This window comes from Dermacentor albipictus, chromosome 2 (genome assembly GCF_038994185.2).
Source record: "Dermacentor albipictus isolate Rhodes 1998 colony chromosome 2, USDA_Dalb.pri_finalv2, whole genome shotgun sequence".
Lineage (NCBI taxonomy): Eukaryota > Metazoa > Arthropoda > Arachnida > Ixodida > Ixodidae > Dermacentor > Dermacentor albipictus.
Genome location: NC_091822.1, coordinates 10,675,775 through 10,692,491, shown reverse-complemented (window position 1 = coordinate 10,692,491; position 16,717 = coordinate 10,675,775). Strand labels below are relative to the sequence as shown.

Here is a 16,717-nt window from a genome sequence, read left to right as displayed (position 1 = left end):
TAGCAACGACAGCGGATGGACAAGAAGTGAATGTGGACAACTTGAACAGAAAACACAAGCAAGCTCGACAACAAGCACCCGACAAGCAACAGCCGAGAGGATAACCATCGTTGTACCGAAGAAACAGTCAGCCTAGAGAAACAGTATCTCAACGCGCATGCGGCAGGTGTGGAACCTTGCACCAACCCTGACATTGCCCCGCCTACGGCTCTACGTGCTACGCGTGTGGGAAGTTGGGACACTACGCAAGTGTTTGCCGTCAGAAGCAACGAACAATGCAGGGAAAAGTTCGGATGTTTGGCGCCGACCAGGGTGACAACCCCGACCAAGAACTCTTCTTGGGAAGCCTCACCGTGGACATTGTGGAAAATGCATCATCAGACTGGTTCGAATGCGTCGAAGTTAATGGCCGCGACGTGAACTTTAAATTGGACACGGGGTCCGACGTGAACCTTCTCCCTGAGCAGCTAGTGTTGAAATGGAAGCCCCAGCCGACTGTGACAACAACAAAGGCAAAGGTCACAACTTACTTCGGTGAGCAACTCAACATTGATTATGAATGTGAGCTCTCATGCTCAGTGAAAAACAAGCAAAGCATCCTAACATTTATGCTAGTCAAAGAAAGCCTCAAGGCTATACTTGGAGCAGCTGCATGCACAGCGCTAGACTTGGTGCACAGAGTCAGGAACATTAAAGCAGTGGAAAAGGCGTACCCCTCAGCTTCTCAATAGCTTGAAGCCGTGCTCCAAGAATTTCCTGATGTGTTCAGAGGCACGGGCAGGCTACCTGGAGAATACAGCATACACCTCCAGCCAGATGCTAAGCCTACAGTTACTGCCCCTCGTCGTGTACCTAGTGCACTAGAAAAGACTGTGAAAGCTGAACTCGAACGAATGGAACAGAATGGCATAATCAAGCGTGTGACGGAACCAACAGACTGGGTGCATCCTATCGTCATAATCACAAAGAAAGATGAAAGTGTGCGAATCTGTCTTGACCAAAGGAACTTAAACGCAGCCGTGAAGCGACATCACTATCGCATTCCAGTTCCAGAAGAACTGTTCGCGCGGCTAAGTGGGTACGTACAGTGTTCTCAGTTTTGGATGCTAAGAGTGCATTTCGGCAGTTAGCTCTTGACGAAAGCAGCTCGTATTTGTGCACATACCTTGGGGACGCTATAGGTTCCTTCGGGTACCATTTGCCCTCAATACAGCCCCTGAACTTTTTCAGCAAGCAATTGACAGTATCTTTGAACGTGAAGGCCTTGTCACGCCATACTTTGACGACGTCTTGATCGCATCAAGAACACTTGAAGAGCATGTGGCACACTTGCGTAAAGTGCTCAGCACAGCACGAGCTAACAACCTCAAACTGAACTATGACAAACTCAAACTGGTTTTGCCCTCAATCACCTACCTAGGACATCAGCTGACACAGCAAGGCATCACCCCTGATCCCAGTAAAGTCAAGGTGATTAATGCAACACCAGCACCAACTAGCAAAGCTGAGCTTCTTCGCTTTCAGGGAATGGCAACATACCACATGAAGTTCGTCCCGAATTTGTCGGCAAAAACACAGCCCCTTCGAGAACTTCTTAAGTCTGACATCGCATGGCACTGAACTCCTAAGATGACGGATGCATTCATTGAGATCAAGAACGAGCTGACAACAGCCCCAGTGTTGCACTATTTCGACCCAGCACAGGCTATAGCCATATCCACAGATGCAAGTTCCTATGGAATCGGCAGCGTCCTACTTGAGAATGGGCATCCAGTAGCCTATGCGTCTGCAGCACTCACACCAGCCCAGCAGTGCTATGCGCAAATTGGGAAAGAACTGTTACCTGTGGTGTTTGCCTGTCAACAGTTTATTATTATGTCTGTGGTCGCAGCATTGTGGTTGAGACTGATCACAAACCTCTCATCGGTCTTCAGTGTAAGAATTTCCACAAAGTTTCTCCCAGGCTACAACGCCTACTACTTCGACTGCAGCGCTACAATGTGAAGTTGGTGTACGTACCTGGTAAACACTTAACAGTTGCAGACACGCTGTCTCGAGCCCCTGATCCAGCAGCAACCATTAAGACCTCAGACCAAGAGTATCAGGTACTGACCTGTACATTGGTGCAGGCCTCAACCCTAAAGCTAGCTGAGATAAGAAGCTGCACAGCTACTGATAGCACACTTCAACGAGTAGCCTGGTACATCCAGAAAGGCTGGCCTGACAAAATCTCAAAAGTTCCGCCAACAGTGAAGCCCTACTATTCAATCAGGAGTGAACTGCACACAACTGATGGATTTCTCTGTTACGGTGAACGACTTGTTGTGCCCCAGGCATGCCAAAAGAACGTACTCTCAAGGATCCACATGGCCCATCGTGGCATAATCTCGTGTAAGAATACAGCTCATTAGTGTCTACTGGCCTCGAATAAGCCAGGACATTGAGGAGATGGTGTCTGGTTGTGAGCTCTGCCAACGCCATCAGCGAGCTAATCAGCGAGAGCCGCTCCTTGACAGAGAACTGCCGACACGTCCGTGGGAAAAAGTGACAATGGATTTTTTTTCCACCACAATGGTGCCACATATTTGCTGTTAGTGGACTACTACTCCAAGTTTGTAGAGGTCAAGAAAATGTCAACAGCTGCAGCCTCACCTGTGATCTCAGTGCTCAAGGACATCTATGCACGATTTGGCATACCTTCAGAAGTCGTGACTGATCAAGGACCTCCATTTGACTCCACTGAGTTTAGAAACTTGAACAAGGAATGGGACATCGTCCACAAACCCACATCACCTCTTTTCCCTCGCTCAAATGGACAAGTTGAGAGAATGGTCCAGACCATAAAAGCAACAATGACTAAAGCGCTTTCTGAGGGCAAGGAACTCTCAATGGTGCTTATGAACCACAGAGCAACTCCGATGAATGGCCTCCTATCCCCAGCAGAGATGCTTATGGGAAGAAGGATAAGAACGTTTATTCCAGCCCATCCCAGATTCTTGTTACCACACTACCACCATAAGGTGCTCCAGAAGAAGCTTCAAACAAGGCAGCAGGCACAGCACAAGTACGCAGACCAGCATGCTCGAGACCTGCCACCATTGGGCAAGAACCTACCAGTGTGGTTCTGGCATGGAAAGAAATGGGAAAAAGCAGTCATAACCCAAGTAGGCTCAGAGCCACGGAGGTACACAGTCACAGCAGCCAATGGTCACGCGTACATGCGCAACCGACACCACCTACGAGTGCGACGCCACTCAAGGGATCCCCAGAAAATACCTGAAGACTATTATCCCGTTGAGTCAACAGGAGAAAGTGAGCCACACCATTCCTCACGCCAAAGTCTTCCGCCTGACCGATCCTCAGACCTGAGAACGGTGCCAACGCAATCATTCCCGACAAAGACGCGCTCGGGAAGGCCAGTGAGAATCCCTTCAAGATTTCTCCTGTGAACGTCTTGTATGTGTGTGTTTCTTTTTTTGTCTTTTTTTGTCAGTTCTCGTGTGGCGGCGTGTTATGTAATCGCTAGCGCCCCCTACGTTTTCCTCTGCTAGTTACGCAATAAACGCCACTCCCAACTGGGGGATAGGCCAGGGCTGATTCAACCCGCTCACCATAGCGTCCGTTGTCCTTTCTCTTATCAGGTGTAATCCACAGTAATCAAGATGTAACAGATATAACAACCTCCACTCACACTCACTCGCACTCACTGACACTCACCTCCACTCGCAGTCACTGGCACTCACTTGCACTTGCACTCACCTCTGCTCACACTCACTGGCACTCACTTGCACTCGCACTGACCTCCACTCACACTCGCACTTACCTCCATTCACACTCACTCATTTCCGCTCACACTCGCTGGCACTCATACTCACCTCCACTCCCACTCACTCGCTCTCTCACTTATGTCCACACTGGCCCTCACTCACACTCGCCTCCACTCACACTCACTCGCTTGCACTCACTGGCACTCACCTCCACTCGCAATCACTGGCACTCACTCGCACCTGCACTCACCTCCGCTCACACTCACTGGCACTCGCTCGCACTTACCTCCGCTCACTCACTCGCACTTGCCTCCGCTCACTCACTGGCACTCACCTCTGCCCACACTCACTGGCACTCATTTGCACTCGCACTGACCTCCACTCACACTCACTTACACGCGCACTCACCTCCACTCACACTCACTTACACTCGCATGCACTTACCTCCACTCACACTCACTGGCACTCACCTCCGCTCACACTCACTAGCACTCATTTGCATTCGCACTGACCTCCACTCACGCTCACTCACCTCCGCTCACACTCACTGGCACTCACCTCCACTCACAATCACTGGCACTCACCTCCGCTCACACTCAGTGGCACTCGCACCGACCTCCATTCACACTCACTCGTACTCACCTCCACTTAAACTCACTTATCTCCACTCACGCTCACCTCTGCTCGCACTCACCTCCGCTCATACTCACTCGTACTCACACTCACCTCCGCTCACACTCACTCATACTCACATCCACTCACTTGCGCTCTCGCTTATCTCCACTCACACTCACCTCCACGGACTCGCTCGCACTTACCTCCGCTCACATTCACTGGCACTCGCCTCCACTCACAATCACTTGCACTCGCACTGACCTCCACTCACACTCACTTATCTCCACTCACACTCATTGGCCTTCACTCGCTCACACTTACCTCCACTCATACTCACTCGTACTCACCTCCGCCCACACTCACTCATACTCACCTCCACTCACTTATCTCCACTGGCCCTCACTCGCACCCACCTCCACTCACTCGCTCTTACCTCCGCTCACACTCACTGGCACTTACCTCCGCTCACACCCACTCACAATCACTTGCACTTACCTACGCTCACACTCACTCGCACTTACCTGCGCTCACTCGCACTCACAATCACTGGCACTCACTTGCACTTCCACTCACATCTTTTAAATGAGTGCAAGTGAATGTGAGTGACTGCCCTCCGCTGCTCACAATTTGTGTATATTCAAACGAAGCTTCCAGTTTAGCACCTATTACATCTGGAGTGTGAGAAGGCACTGTTTTGGTCCCAGTTTCATTTTTAATATACATAAACAATTTGTCTTCGTGATTACACGGTAACATCCACCTATTCGCTGACAATTGTTTTTCGTACCGCAAAATTAATTGCAGTGATGATCACCATTACAAAATTCTACCTTTCCGTGATGTCAGGAGTGGCAGATGACTCTAAATGCCCAAAGATAAATAATGCTAACAGAAAGTAGAAAGAAATAGATATCTGATTTTACTTACATTATTAGTGACACACCTCTCACTTGCGTATTTCAGGGTAAATATTTAGGTGTCACTTTAACACGCGCTCTCCGATGGGAAACCCATGTTAACAACATAACCTCAAGTGGAGATCAATGTACACTGAGCACCAAAGCGACTCATCTTTCTGAAAAAATGCCTTCATTTTGCGCCAGCAGATACAAATCTGCTGGCCTACAACATGCTTGTTCGACCAGTGATGGAGTACGCATGTATTGTTTGATTTACATACACAAAAGAACTCATACGACTGGATGCAGAAGAAGGAAATAAGGTTCATTTATAGTAAGTACAAGTTAACGGATTCGACTGAATTATTATAAACAGGCGGTTTGTTAACACTGCAATGTAGGGTAAAACTATCATGACTACAGTTTTTGTTTCAGTTTATTCGTGGTGACAAAACCATTGACACATCCTGCGGGGTCCTCCTCCTGTGCTCTTGACAAAGGAATGACAACACAGTAGTGCAAACAATCACAGGGCATTTATTGCAGCTTTCATATATCAATGCCTGCCAGGCGAGTTGCTATCCACAAAACATGCCGATGGGCGCGCGACAAATCTGGAAGTCCGACTCACCGCGACCGGATAACGAGCGAATATGTTGGGTGCGACTGTTTTCACAACAAATCCGTGCAGGGGCGGAGCCTCGCCTCGATGATGTATCACCATTTTCTTTTTTCCCCCTCTGTTTGGCGGCACGGTTGGTCTGCGGCGCTTCAGTGGAGTGAAATGTCGGCACGCGTACCATATTCGCGGCGCGCGTTTTGCTTCGCTGGTGAATGCGCGGAATGCAACGATGAGCGAGCCTCTCTCCCATGGCTACCTGAAGTCAGACGATAAGCTTTTTGAGAAGACCTTGGCTGCCGTCAACGAGAAGTATGCTGTGCGGACATCAGGAGACCTGAACAAGCCGTCTAAATGTAAGGATGTATCGACTGCTTCTTAATGTTTCGCCCTGCGTGTAGATTTAACATTGTAAAACTCAGTAGTAATTTTAACCAGGGACCCAACCTGGCAGAACTTGTTTTCAGTTGCGGTTAGTGCGCAACACTAGACAATTGATTCATCTTGATTCGCCTTTTTGAAGATGGTGTTATATATTGTTCTCGTTGCCGGTTCAGAGTTCCCCTAGCACCGATTTAATCCGGTTTGAGTGAAGTTTTGTTCTGGTTACCGCGACATGACCTGATCTTCAGAAATTCCGATAAACGTTAAATTAACAACTGTTATTTTTCGGTTTTCAGTCATGATTACAACCGCGCACGCAAGGTAACCACGAATACAAAGAATGAAAGGTCTGCCCCTGTGCTCTTTACCTATTTGATTTGAATTCAAGACAGAGCTGCGCTTGGGCGTTTGTTTTGTATGCATCTGCGCTTTTTTTAATACTGAGAAAGCAATCGTGCGCAACACGGGACACGAATTTCGGTGGGGCTCTACTATGTGGTTAGAACAGCCTCCATAGCTGTACTCCATGTCCTGAGATGGCCGTCTGTGCCATCCGTGGTCCTGCTACAAGGCATAGGCCTGATATTGAACTCTGTATAGGAGAAGCTGAATCGTCAGCGTCGAGCTTTTTTGTCGTGTTATATTAAAATGCCAAGGCCCAACCATACTGTAACATGTTGGTTTTTAGGCGCTGCTTGCAAGTTGTTACTTAAGACCACACAAAAACGTCTCGGTAATTAATAATATTAATATTATTATGACTGAGGAGAGCCAGAATTGCAGAGCTTTAGGTTTATTTGCTGCCCATATATAAAAACTAAAGCCAGATTCGATATTGCCTCTGCTATGCATAAAACTAGGCGCCATCATTAAATCGTCTTTATTGTTTATTTTCAGCCAATGTCGTCTTCTCCACAATCCACTGCGGATGTCAAATCCCTCTGGGAAATGTGCCATTTCGAGTTGTGAAGGAAACAGTCAGTCTGCAAGTTCGGAATGGAATACTACAACAAGGCTCAGGGAGAAAAAGACCAGGTATGTTACATTGATGCGCTTGCAAACACTTCACTCTCATGCAGACGTCCAGCAGCCTTCCAACTCAGATTGTGTGGAAGCAGTGTAAAGAGTATACTTCGCGACAGGTGTTTTTGACTTATTTTCCCTTATACAATGCCCCTTTCAGGGCCCTCAGGTTGTTCCTAGTAAATGAATAGATTTAGGAAAAGACCATTATGGCTGTGTACCAGGCACATAGCCAGTGGTTGGAGTGGCCCAGTCCCCCAAGAAATATTCCGCTTTGCTGGGACGTCCTTTACCACCTCTCCCACCTGTGGCGTTTTCCCCTCCCCCCTCATTCAGTAGTTGCGAGCCAAACAAAATCCTGGCTACATGCCTTGTGTGAACTATGGAAGCATTTCACTGTTGTTGTTTGTACTTACCAAAGCCGCATGATCTTACAGTTGACCTGTGTGTCTTTTAACATGCATGTATAAACACCAGAAATAAATGTACCTTATTTAATTTACAGGATTCAAGCACCACTGACCACCGACTGGCCGAAGCAGGTGTACGAGAAAATGTGAATGAACCTCCAAGGTGCAAAAAAGAAGGTTCATGAGACTTTTCCCCTTTCCGTAGAACGGCTATGTAGTACGCACCATACTAACGACTTATGCACCATACATCAGGTCGCATGTTTTCGTGACATGATGGTCAAAAACTAGACAGCTCAACATTGACTGTTTCGAGTTCCACGAGACTAAAGTATATGTTGAGTCTAATTGAAACATACTAGCTGATAAATGCTAAGTTTAGACGATTGCCCATTTTCTTGTGCATTCCTGTTCCTTATGCAACCCCTTCTTATATCCCAATTCCCATAGGGTGCCATTGAAAAATGCTTTAAGTATGGATAATGAAATAGCTCCCTCAAGTCACTAGTATCAGTATGTATACCTAAAACATTTCGCTGAAAGGGTAGTTCTCATAATTGCCCTCGAAAATGGCCAGTTTGCCCAGCCTCTAATTTCAGTCACAACTGTTGAAGTACTCTTGGCGAAATTGCTCTACTGTGTAGGTAACCATGCTTCACATTTTCAAAATAAACTCTTGGTGCACATTAGGCATTCTCTCAAATGTGCTTTATTCACAGTCGATGCATATTACAAGCACACTACTGAACTTTTCTTGAAGTAACCACCAGACAAAAATGTAATAACATGTTTTCATATACAATAGCTGCTATTCGCAACTCAAATCAACATTAGGGGGCGCTGCGAAGCCTGGCCCGGTCTGGTTACACTGTGCAGTATGGCGGCTTTACGGAGGTCCTCGTCAATAACACGACCTGGTCAACAACGTCCCGCGTACAGCTGCGTACGCTGTCCTTGGTGAAAATATGAAGTTTGTTGCACTGCGATCTTAATTCGCGCTGTTTTGTGGGGGGAGAACGGGTAGTGGACGCCGAGCACCTCATTTTAGTCGGTACCAGTGGTACAGTGAGTAATTAAGTAGAAGTGGTCGCGCGTGTGTGCGAACCTCCGGCGTGACAGCGGACCAGCACGAGATTGTGGTGAGAATCACCGACGCATTCCGGGACCCATCGATCGTGGAGGCAAAGTGCTCGTGCACTGCTGGATTGTCGCAAAAGTGCTAGCACATCTCGGCTGTTTCTCCTGGCACCTTATCCTGGAACGTTTGGTGTAGTTGTCAGTCCCTTTAATGTTTCATCTCTACATTGCGTTTCAATGCTGTTCATATTGCAAAGATCGTATAAAGTGAAATGTTCATGTGCGTGCACCGTTTTAAGCAGAAGAGATCCTATTATGTGCCAAAACTGCAACTTAGCTTCACTTTGTGCTGTGGCGCTTAAGGTTACCTATCACAATACATATCCTGCTTTTTTTTGCCGACATGACTGTTCGTTTCCTATGGCTGATACGTTATTGTTTCACAATTTGTGCACGAGCAACTGCGTGATATCAGTGGCGACTCGGGCAGAACTCATGAAATCAACTTTTGTTGTCTTTGTTTGTGCCCTTCTTAAAGGGGCCCTGAAACTGGCATGCTGCATAATATAGATACCACGACCACCACAAGCTCTGTTTGCAGGACGATCAGACAGCCGTGTGTATCGATTGGTCTCTGTAAGTGATGTAGCTCCAGGCGTCCATCTCGCGTTTAGAGAGTGCCACACATGCCTGAACCACAAGTAGCAATGTGTCAAAAAAAAAAAAACTTGACCAGGACCTTGCTCCCTTGCCATGCACCGTGTAGCTTCCGGCACACTAGCTGAGACAAAAGGAGAAAGCAATGCATCGGTGCAATAACTACTAATTCCGCTTACCCTTCAATGATTCGAAAAATTTTTGCAGCAGGCGATGTCCTTTTGTAGTGAGGTCACTATGATCAGTTGGAAGTGTTTCAGTGCCCCTTTAAGTGTTTGTTAAGTGCTTTAAGTGCATGTTAAACTTTTATGTCACTTACTTTCCATTTATTGATATGTTGATAGTAAGGACAGCTCTATATGCTCTCTGGAGTTCAATAATTATCATTCACTGATGTTAAGTCTGCACTAGTGTCTCCCCATGTTGTATTACCAGCGGTTTAGTAACGCTTCCCAAGACAGCCATTTGCACTGTATTCAACAAATTGGGAAGAAGCATAAATTAGGGTACATATAGCAGCTGGGGTCATTTGAATCAGACCATTCTTTCAGGGTACTCAACTCTGGTGGCCAAACTTTTTAAATACTCATCGTATGCAGGTTTGACACCGTTCCATGTTACTTCTCATGTTCTGTTTGGCAAGATATACCCTCATATGCTAAAAAGTGCAACAAGAATGGGCTTGAGTAAAACGTATGAGGCAAACACCTTGACACTGAGTACAGTGAACAAAAAATTGAGTACATGTGGTTTATTTCGTAAAAAAAATACAAGTAAGGCAAGGGACAACAAACAGCCATTGAAGAATAACCACAACTCTATGCACACAGATCATAAGTGAACTGCAAATATCTCGGATTACCATAATATGAAAACTTGCATCAGAATGCGTAGCGTAAATCAGCACTTCAATGAAGAATACAAGTTGCAAAAGAATGTGCATTGCTAATTTACAAAAAGTGTGTTGAAGTTGAAGTCTGCAGGTTTGGCCAATGCAAACAAGTGCAGCATGTAGATCACATGGCAACGACGGTGTCTGAATAGTATGAAATGGCTGAGTGGCATGAAAAATGCGGGATTTCTAAACAGAAGACCGCACTTACTCTCAAGGCCGCCACGCTTTGACGGAGCCAAGGTCACACGCACAAATGCCTCTATGCAATACAGGCGACTTGAAATGTCGCCAGCCATGGCACATGACTTCAGGTGAATCATCTAATGCCAAATATGCAAACGTGCCACTGGAATTGTGAAGAATTTTATTAAAAATGTGGGGTACGACACATTCATGTGACATGGCCTTTTCGCTTTGGTATTGGAGAAGGCAGGGAAAGAACACTAGCGCACCCTAGTAGAGGCAGAGACAAAATGTCTGCTGGTAGTAACGCTTGCCTTCTGGCAGCATGGTAACAGGACAGGCTCTTCCGTTTCCCAAGATGTGGCAAATTTCCTGTTAGAAATGGCTTCAGGTACTTGGCTTACAGAAACCAACGTTGTCCAAGTGACATCGGGTGAATTAATTTGAAAATCTTCGAAAAAAATGCTTTCTAGACGACACCTTACATATACCAGTGTATAACCAAAATTTGCAATAGGGCCTGGTGAGGGGCCCTTACGAGGCCATGCACAATTAAGTTTTCCTAACAAAGAAAACTAAACTTGGGCAACGTAGCAACACATGTTAAGTTCAGATGGGCTGCAACAATACACAAGATTGTGGAGATGTAAAAAAAGCAAACAAAACATTAGAACAGGCTATAGTAAGTAAGTACACAATGGAAACAAGGAATATAAAAAATTGTTGGAGGGGAATCTATGTGCCAAAAGTGAACCAACACCACCATTTTAGGAGGGGCACTATAAAAGATTACTTTTCAATGAAGGAAAAGAAGTGCTTTACTCACACTTCCCACTAGTTTAAAGGGGTTGAGACACGAAATTTTGAGGCTATAAACAGCATACTGTAGGCTTCCTCTGTATTCAAAGACACTGAACATGAAGTGCTAGACACAGAAAAGTTTAAAGTATGTTTTCATTCTCTTCCAAAGAGTGCCTAAATGCTCATTCTCGTGATCGAAGCCCATCGCTACCGCGATTGACACCGATGTCACTGCGTTGGAAGCACAACGAAAGTTTTGGTGATGTCATACCACATTAGAGTGACGTGCAATGAATGGTGACCCACAGCACCGGGCAAGCCTAGAGAGGCTTGAGTCTAGAGGGCAATGAGCCACGTCAGTCGTAGAGTCATAATTGGAGCTGCCGCAGCTAGCCAAGACAACTGTCGGCGTGGTTTTGTTTGCCTGCACTGGTACAGAATGTGTGTGCGAGACCAGACGATGCAGCAGTGTGCGCGTCACAGCTTGGTGGGCCCACGTGACCAAGCTTCCTAGACATTGACATCACTGTCCAACTCTGCGCCCACAAACCGAAATTGAAAATTCTTCACATAAATAATGCGATATTAACTTATTTACTGAGAATATAAGAGTATTCGAGTGTGCACCATGCTTCCTGGAGCAATAAGAAACTTTTGAAACAAAGAATGCGCAAGCCGAAAATTTGATGTCTCAACCCCATTAACGTGACTTATTTTGCCATACAGAGACTGGCTGACGTGTATCTTAGTGCTACTGGTTTTAAGATGAAGCCTGAAATTCTTGGTAAATTGTTTCAGAAATAACGAACATCAATACTCAGAGGAAGATAATACTTCTTTCCTTCTTTCTTTCTTTATTCATTTATTCAAGACATTCCTTACAGAAATGCCTTGGGGACTTCTGACAGGAACAACATGCTTTTAGTTTCTAATTAGCCACGTAATTACATTACCAGAGCCAAACCACTTGATCTGTTAGAGGACAGCCCAACGAAGGTCTATTTCAAATGTAAAATAAGGGCAAGCGCTGGCTTCACCTCTGCTGGTAAGGAACATGGCGCTTCCACACCTGTAAAGTTTTTTAAAATTCCTTGCATGGAAAGCACGAACCACTTTTACGATGCACATAATACGTTTGGAAAATGTATTGATGCAGGACTCACAAAAATCGATGTGTTGCTAAAATCGGTGATGAAAGGTTTGTGATGCCTGCAGCTATTATGACAATGTCGTCAAGTAATCCCACCATGCTCCATGGGATTCTTGTTGACAACACGGAATATTTTCATTAGCTGTATAGCACGCTCTACATAAGCTCTTGCTGATGCTATATTTTGTGTCCTAAGTGAATCACCCTTTGAAATCTGCTTTTGCTCTCTGAATGGAGACCTGATTAACTCAATTAAGTTGTCCGCACAAATGCCATCAATAAGAAAGCCACAGTCTGCCATTATGGCATCTGATATCGGGTCTAGTTTCTTGACGAGGCAGCTTTGCTCAAACAGGGCCTTGTCTGAGGTGCGGCCTCCATATCATTGGCTTATGTAGGCATTAAGACCACTTGTAACAGTCACCATATATTTAACCATGAAACCTTTCTTATAGAAGGGGTAGGTCGGTAATGCACATCGCAAACAGTTGGGCTGGCTAATAGGAATTACGGTGCAATCTACAATGACACGCACATTACTGAAGTGTTTAAAACAGACAGGCAAATGTTAAACATCATCTTTTGGTGGCACAGCCACAGTTACTTTTAAAATTTCAGACATCAACTGAGCAGTCTCTGCAATTATGTTGCTACATGTAGTTAGAGAACAGTTAGAAAGGTGACTCAAGAATGCACTGGAAATATTATGCTTCAATTTCACCAATGTCAATGCAATTGTTTTTACACATAACTGGTGCCGTCCTGAAAGTGGATGAATTTTTGTGTAGCATGTCACACGAGCATTCAGAACATCGAATGATGGCAGGCCTGTGAATGTATTTACGTTGCTACTATTTATCGTGTTCACAAACTTTTGTGGAAAAGTACCCGATGTCACTTGGACAGCCTTGCTTTCTGTAAGCCTTATCCTTGAAGCCATTTCTAGTAGGAAATTTGCCACGTCTTTTTCTTCTCTTGAGTACTCTGCCATTAATGTCCGGGGGCCAGGTTGGCAAGCACATTCCTGTCACAAAACAAAAGCAAGAGTTATAATGTCTGACATATCTGATGCGAGATGCAGCTTCTTTTTGTCATTCCAATAATGCACGTCAATGTGTTAAATTCAATGTTGAAAGTAGGAAAGCCAGGGTTTTTGCATCAGTTAATTTGCACCCATCAGACCACACACACACCACAATCCTCTCACGAAGTTAATCCAGAAAACATGCTGCCGGCTAGGTAAAGACAGCTACCACATCACAAATATGTAGAAAAAATAAATTGCCATATTTGCTATGTCCTTGTCCTTTATGGTGTTTGGAAGGCTTTGGTCCATGCTGTTAGGGGATGGGAAATCGTCCTGCAATGTCAGATAGAGTTCAGTTCAAGGAACCAGTGGTTAAGCAATGTGTGCACAAGTTGCAGTTAATGTGCACCCATCACACACCACGTGCTACAATGCTTTTACGATGTAAATCCAGAAAGCATGCCAACGTCTAGGTAAATACAGCTACCACAACACATACATATACAAAAAGAACTTACCATATTTCCTTTGTCACTTATTTGGTCCATGTTGTTGCTGTCAGGGGATGGGAAATCGTCCTGCAATGTCAGAGTTTAATCCCAAGGAATTAGTGGTGAAGCAATGTGTGCACAAGTTGCAGGCAGCCAATTTACCATGGTGGTCGTGCTGACAGGTACATCAGGCAACGCCTTTGCTTCTAATGGGGAGGCAGCAGTTTCTTTGCTTGATTCATTCTGTAGTGCATTAAAAGGTGTTGACATCTATTGCATGCTTGTAGACATGGTGTATGTACCATAAGCCTATAAGTGCTGCACCATGCAGTCAAATTGACTTACTCTGGCTGACCGATACGCACGTCGGTGAAGTCTTGCCAGTGAAAGCTCTTTCATATGAGCATCCTTGTTCTCATCATAACATGACGTCCTTGGTAGGCTTTCAGTTGGTATTGCATTTTTTCAGCCGCTGTCTTTAACATGCTACATCTGAAAAAATAAATGAATTGTTTATGCTTTATTGTGCCTCAATATGGGCTGCACCCAGAATTTTTTTCTTTTTACCTCAGAAACAAGGCCACAATATTTATAACAAAGCATTTGCAAGGAGATGAGGCACGGTTTGAGTGTGCAAGGCTATGCAACGTTGTACACCGAATGGAGCATCTGCAAAACGTAGTTGAAAGATGCTCATAACGCAAAGTACACAGGTGCAAACACCACCACATGACCGGAGTAGTTTTGCCACTGACTTGGGGATGATTTTATAACACAGATAAAGCTACCTTAGGTACTAATACTGCACATACATATGCGACACGTCAGTAGACGGCGGACGCCGTAAATTTTCCTCGCAACTAGCAAACGCGTGTAAAATTGACATGTGGCTGTCGCGTAAGTGGCAAACTTCTGCAATGAACGTGATAGGCTCGCCGTCGGTGCGAAATACCAGTGTCATATGGCCACTCTTGAGCACGTCAGAGATTCTCAAGTGCAAGTGGCAAATTCGTAATCAGTCGCGCTGGGAAGTGCCCGTGTGCAGTGCGCCTGTGCTGCAAGTTCATCCGCGCCATGCATGATATTTATTCCGCTTTAGCATGCCACATACGTGGCACGTTTACACTCAACACTTCCAGAACTTGCTAGTACATCATTCGTAAACGTTTGAATCTCCGACACCCGTATAAGTTGCGCGAGACGTGCTGGGCATCAAAAGCCTCCCGAGTTACAGCCGGGTGTAGCCAACGAGCGCAGAGGTGACGTTCCTCGCAGAAACCGCTGTGAAGCGTCGAACATGAGCTCTAATTACAGCCAATGTGGGTAACGAGTGCAGTGGAGACGTTCCTCGGAGAAACCGCTGTGACATGTCTCGAACCTGTGCTCGAATATCGCGTTGCGGCTAACATATGCAGCAAATTATGCATAGCCCAATCGCCAGTGCTGGCAATATGAAACGTGTTTACATAAGGTGACACAGCGACATGTATAATGGCCACGCACAATAGTCATGCATTAGGTTCGAGTTCACAAGTTCACAATAGTGTCTCACCTGGTAAGGAGAAATTATCCCGTGCAAAATGCCGTGAGCAAACAGTCACTGTCAGCGTCACAGCCTTGCCGATGCGGAGGTTAGCGATCCACTGGTTCTGCGGCTTCAGCCTTTCGACTCGGAGGGAAGTGCGTGAACGGAAATATCGCTGCCCTTCCATCTCGCTGGCACGCACCGAGGAACACAGCAGAACTGCTTGGCCGTTCGCTTTTTCTTTACTAGCAGCTCCATTCTTCCGTCCGCGACAGCAACCTCTACGGCACACACGGTGACTGGACCTCCGTATGGCGTTTCTCCCTACTGCCGCTAGGTGTCGCATGAATTGCTGGAGTTGCGAATATTAAAATTTTAAAAGGGAAGTAGAAAAGCAAGCACTTTCATGGAAGTACAGAAGGGATGCAACTTTACAAACAGTTTTATACACATACATTGAAAGCACAAGCCTAAAAACAGTTTTACAGAATCAATTAATTGAGTCATCGACACGAAACATTAAGGCAGTATTTCTACACATACACAGCCGTTGCCAATGTTGCAATTACATGACTATAATGGAGTCTAGTATAAAACATAGCACATTATTCTTAAAAGCTCCAAACATTCTAAAACATATTTACACGTAGTTAAAACACTATGCTTAAGCTCAAGTTATGCATGGTAAAAATTGAGTTTTGTAAAGTTCGTAATTCCTTAAAGAAATGAAAAAAAAATCACTGAGTGGCAATCTCTAACATTTTCCCCTGACCCTTTCCTAGCAGCCCGAGCCAAAGCTCCTGTGAAGAATCAACGAATCAATGGCAGAGTGACAGCACACTATAGGCGCCTTCTCTTTGGAAGAGGCTTCAGAGGCGAGCATCCCTTTGTCGGTGAGCCCCGCATGTGAAGGCCAGAACTCTGTGCCACAGATTCAGCCAACTTAGGGAAGGTGACTTGCAATAAGCCCCTAGCCTCCAACAGTGTTTGAATGTCGTAGCAGCAGTAAAGGAGGGAACTGCACTTTTCAAGTTCCTCGGTTATACATTTGCGCAGCTCCGAGACTGAGGGGACTGCTGTCCCAGGAACCATAGCAACCACAGGCTGTAAAGGCACTTGACAAACGCTTGGCTCATTGGCAAAGGGAATGTCCGGCTCTGATACTGCTGTACCAAGAGCATGTGAAGACACTTC

General features: G+C 45.6%; 1 protein-coding gene across 3 annotated transcripts in view; it reads left to right on the top strand.

The window, feature by feature from the left end:
* LOC139055871 (small G protein signaling modulator 2-like) overlaps positions 1-16,717 on the top strand; it is a 291,580-nt gene that overhangs the window by 83,318 nt on the left and 191,545 nt on the right. The gene's annotated exons all lie outside the window — the stretch shown is intronic.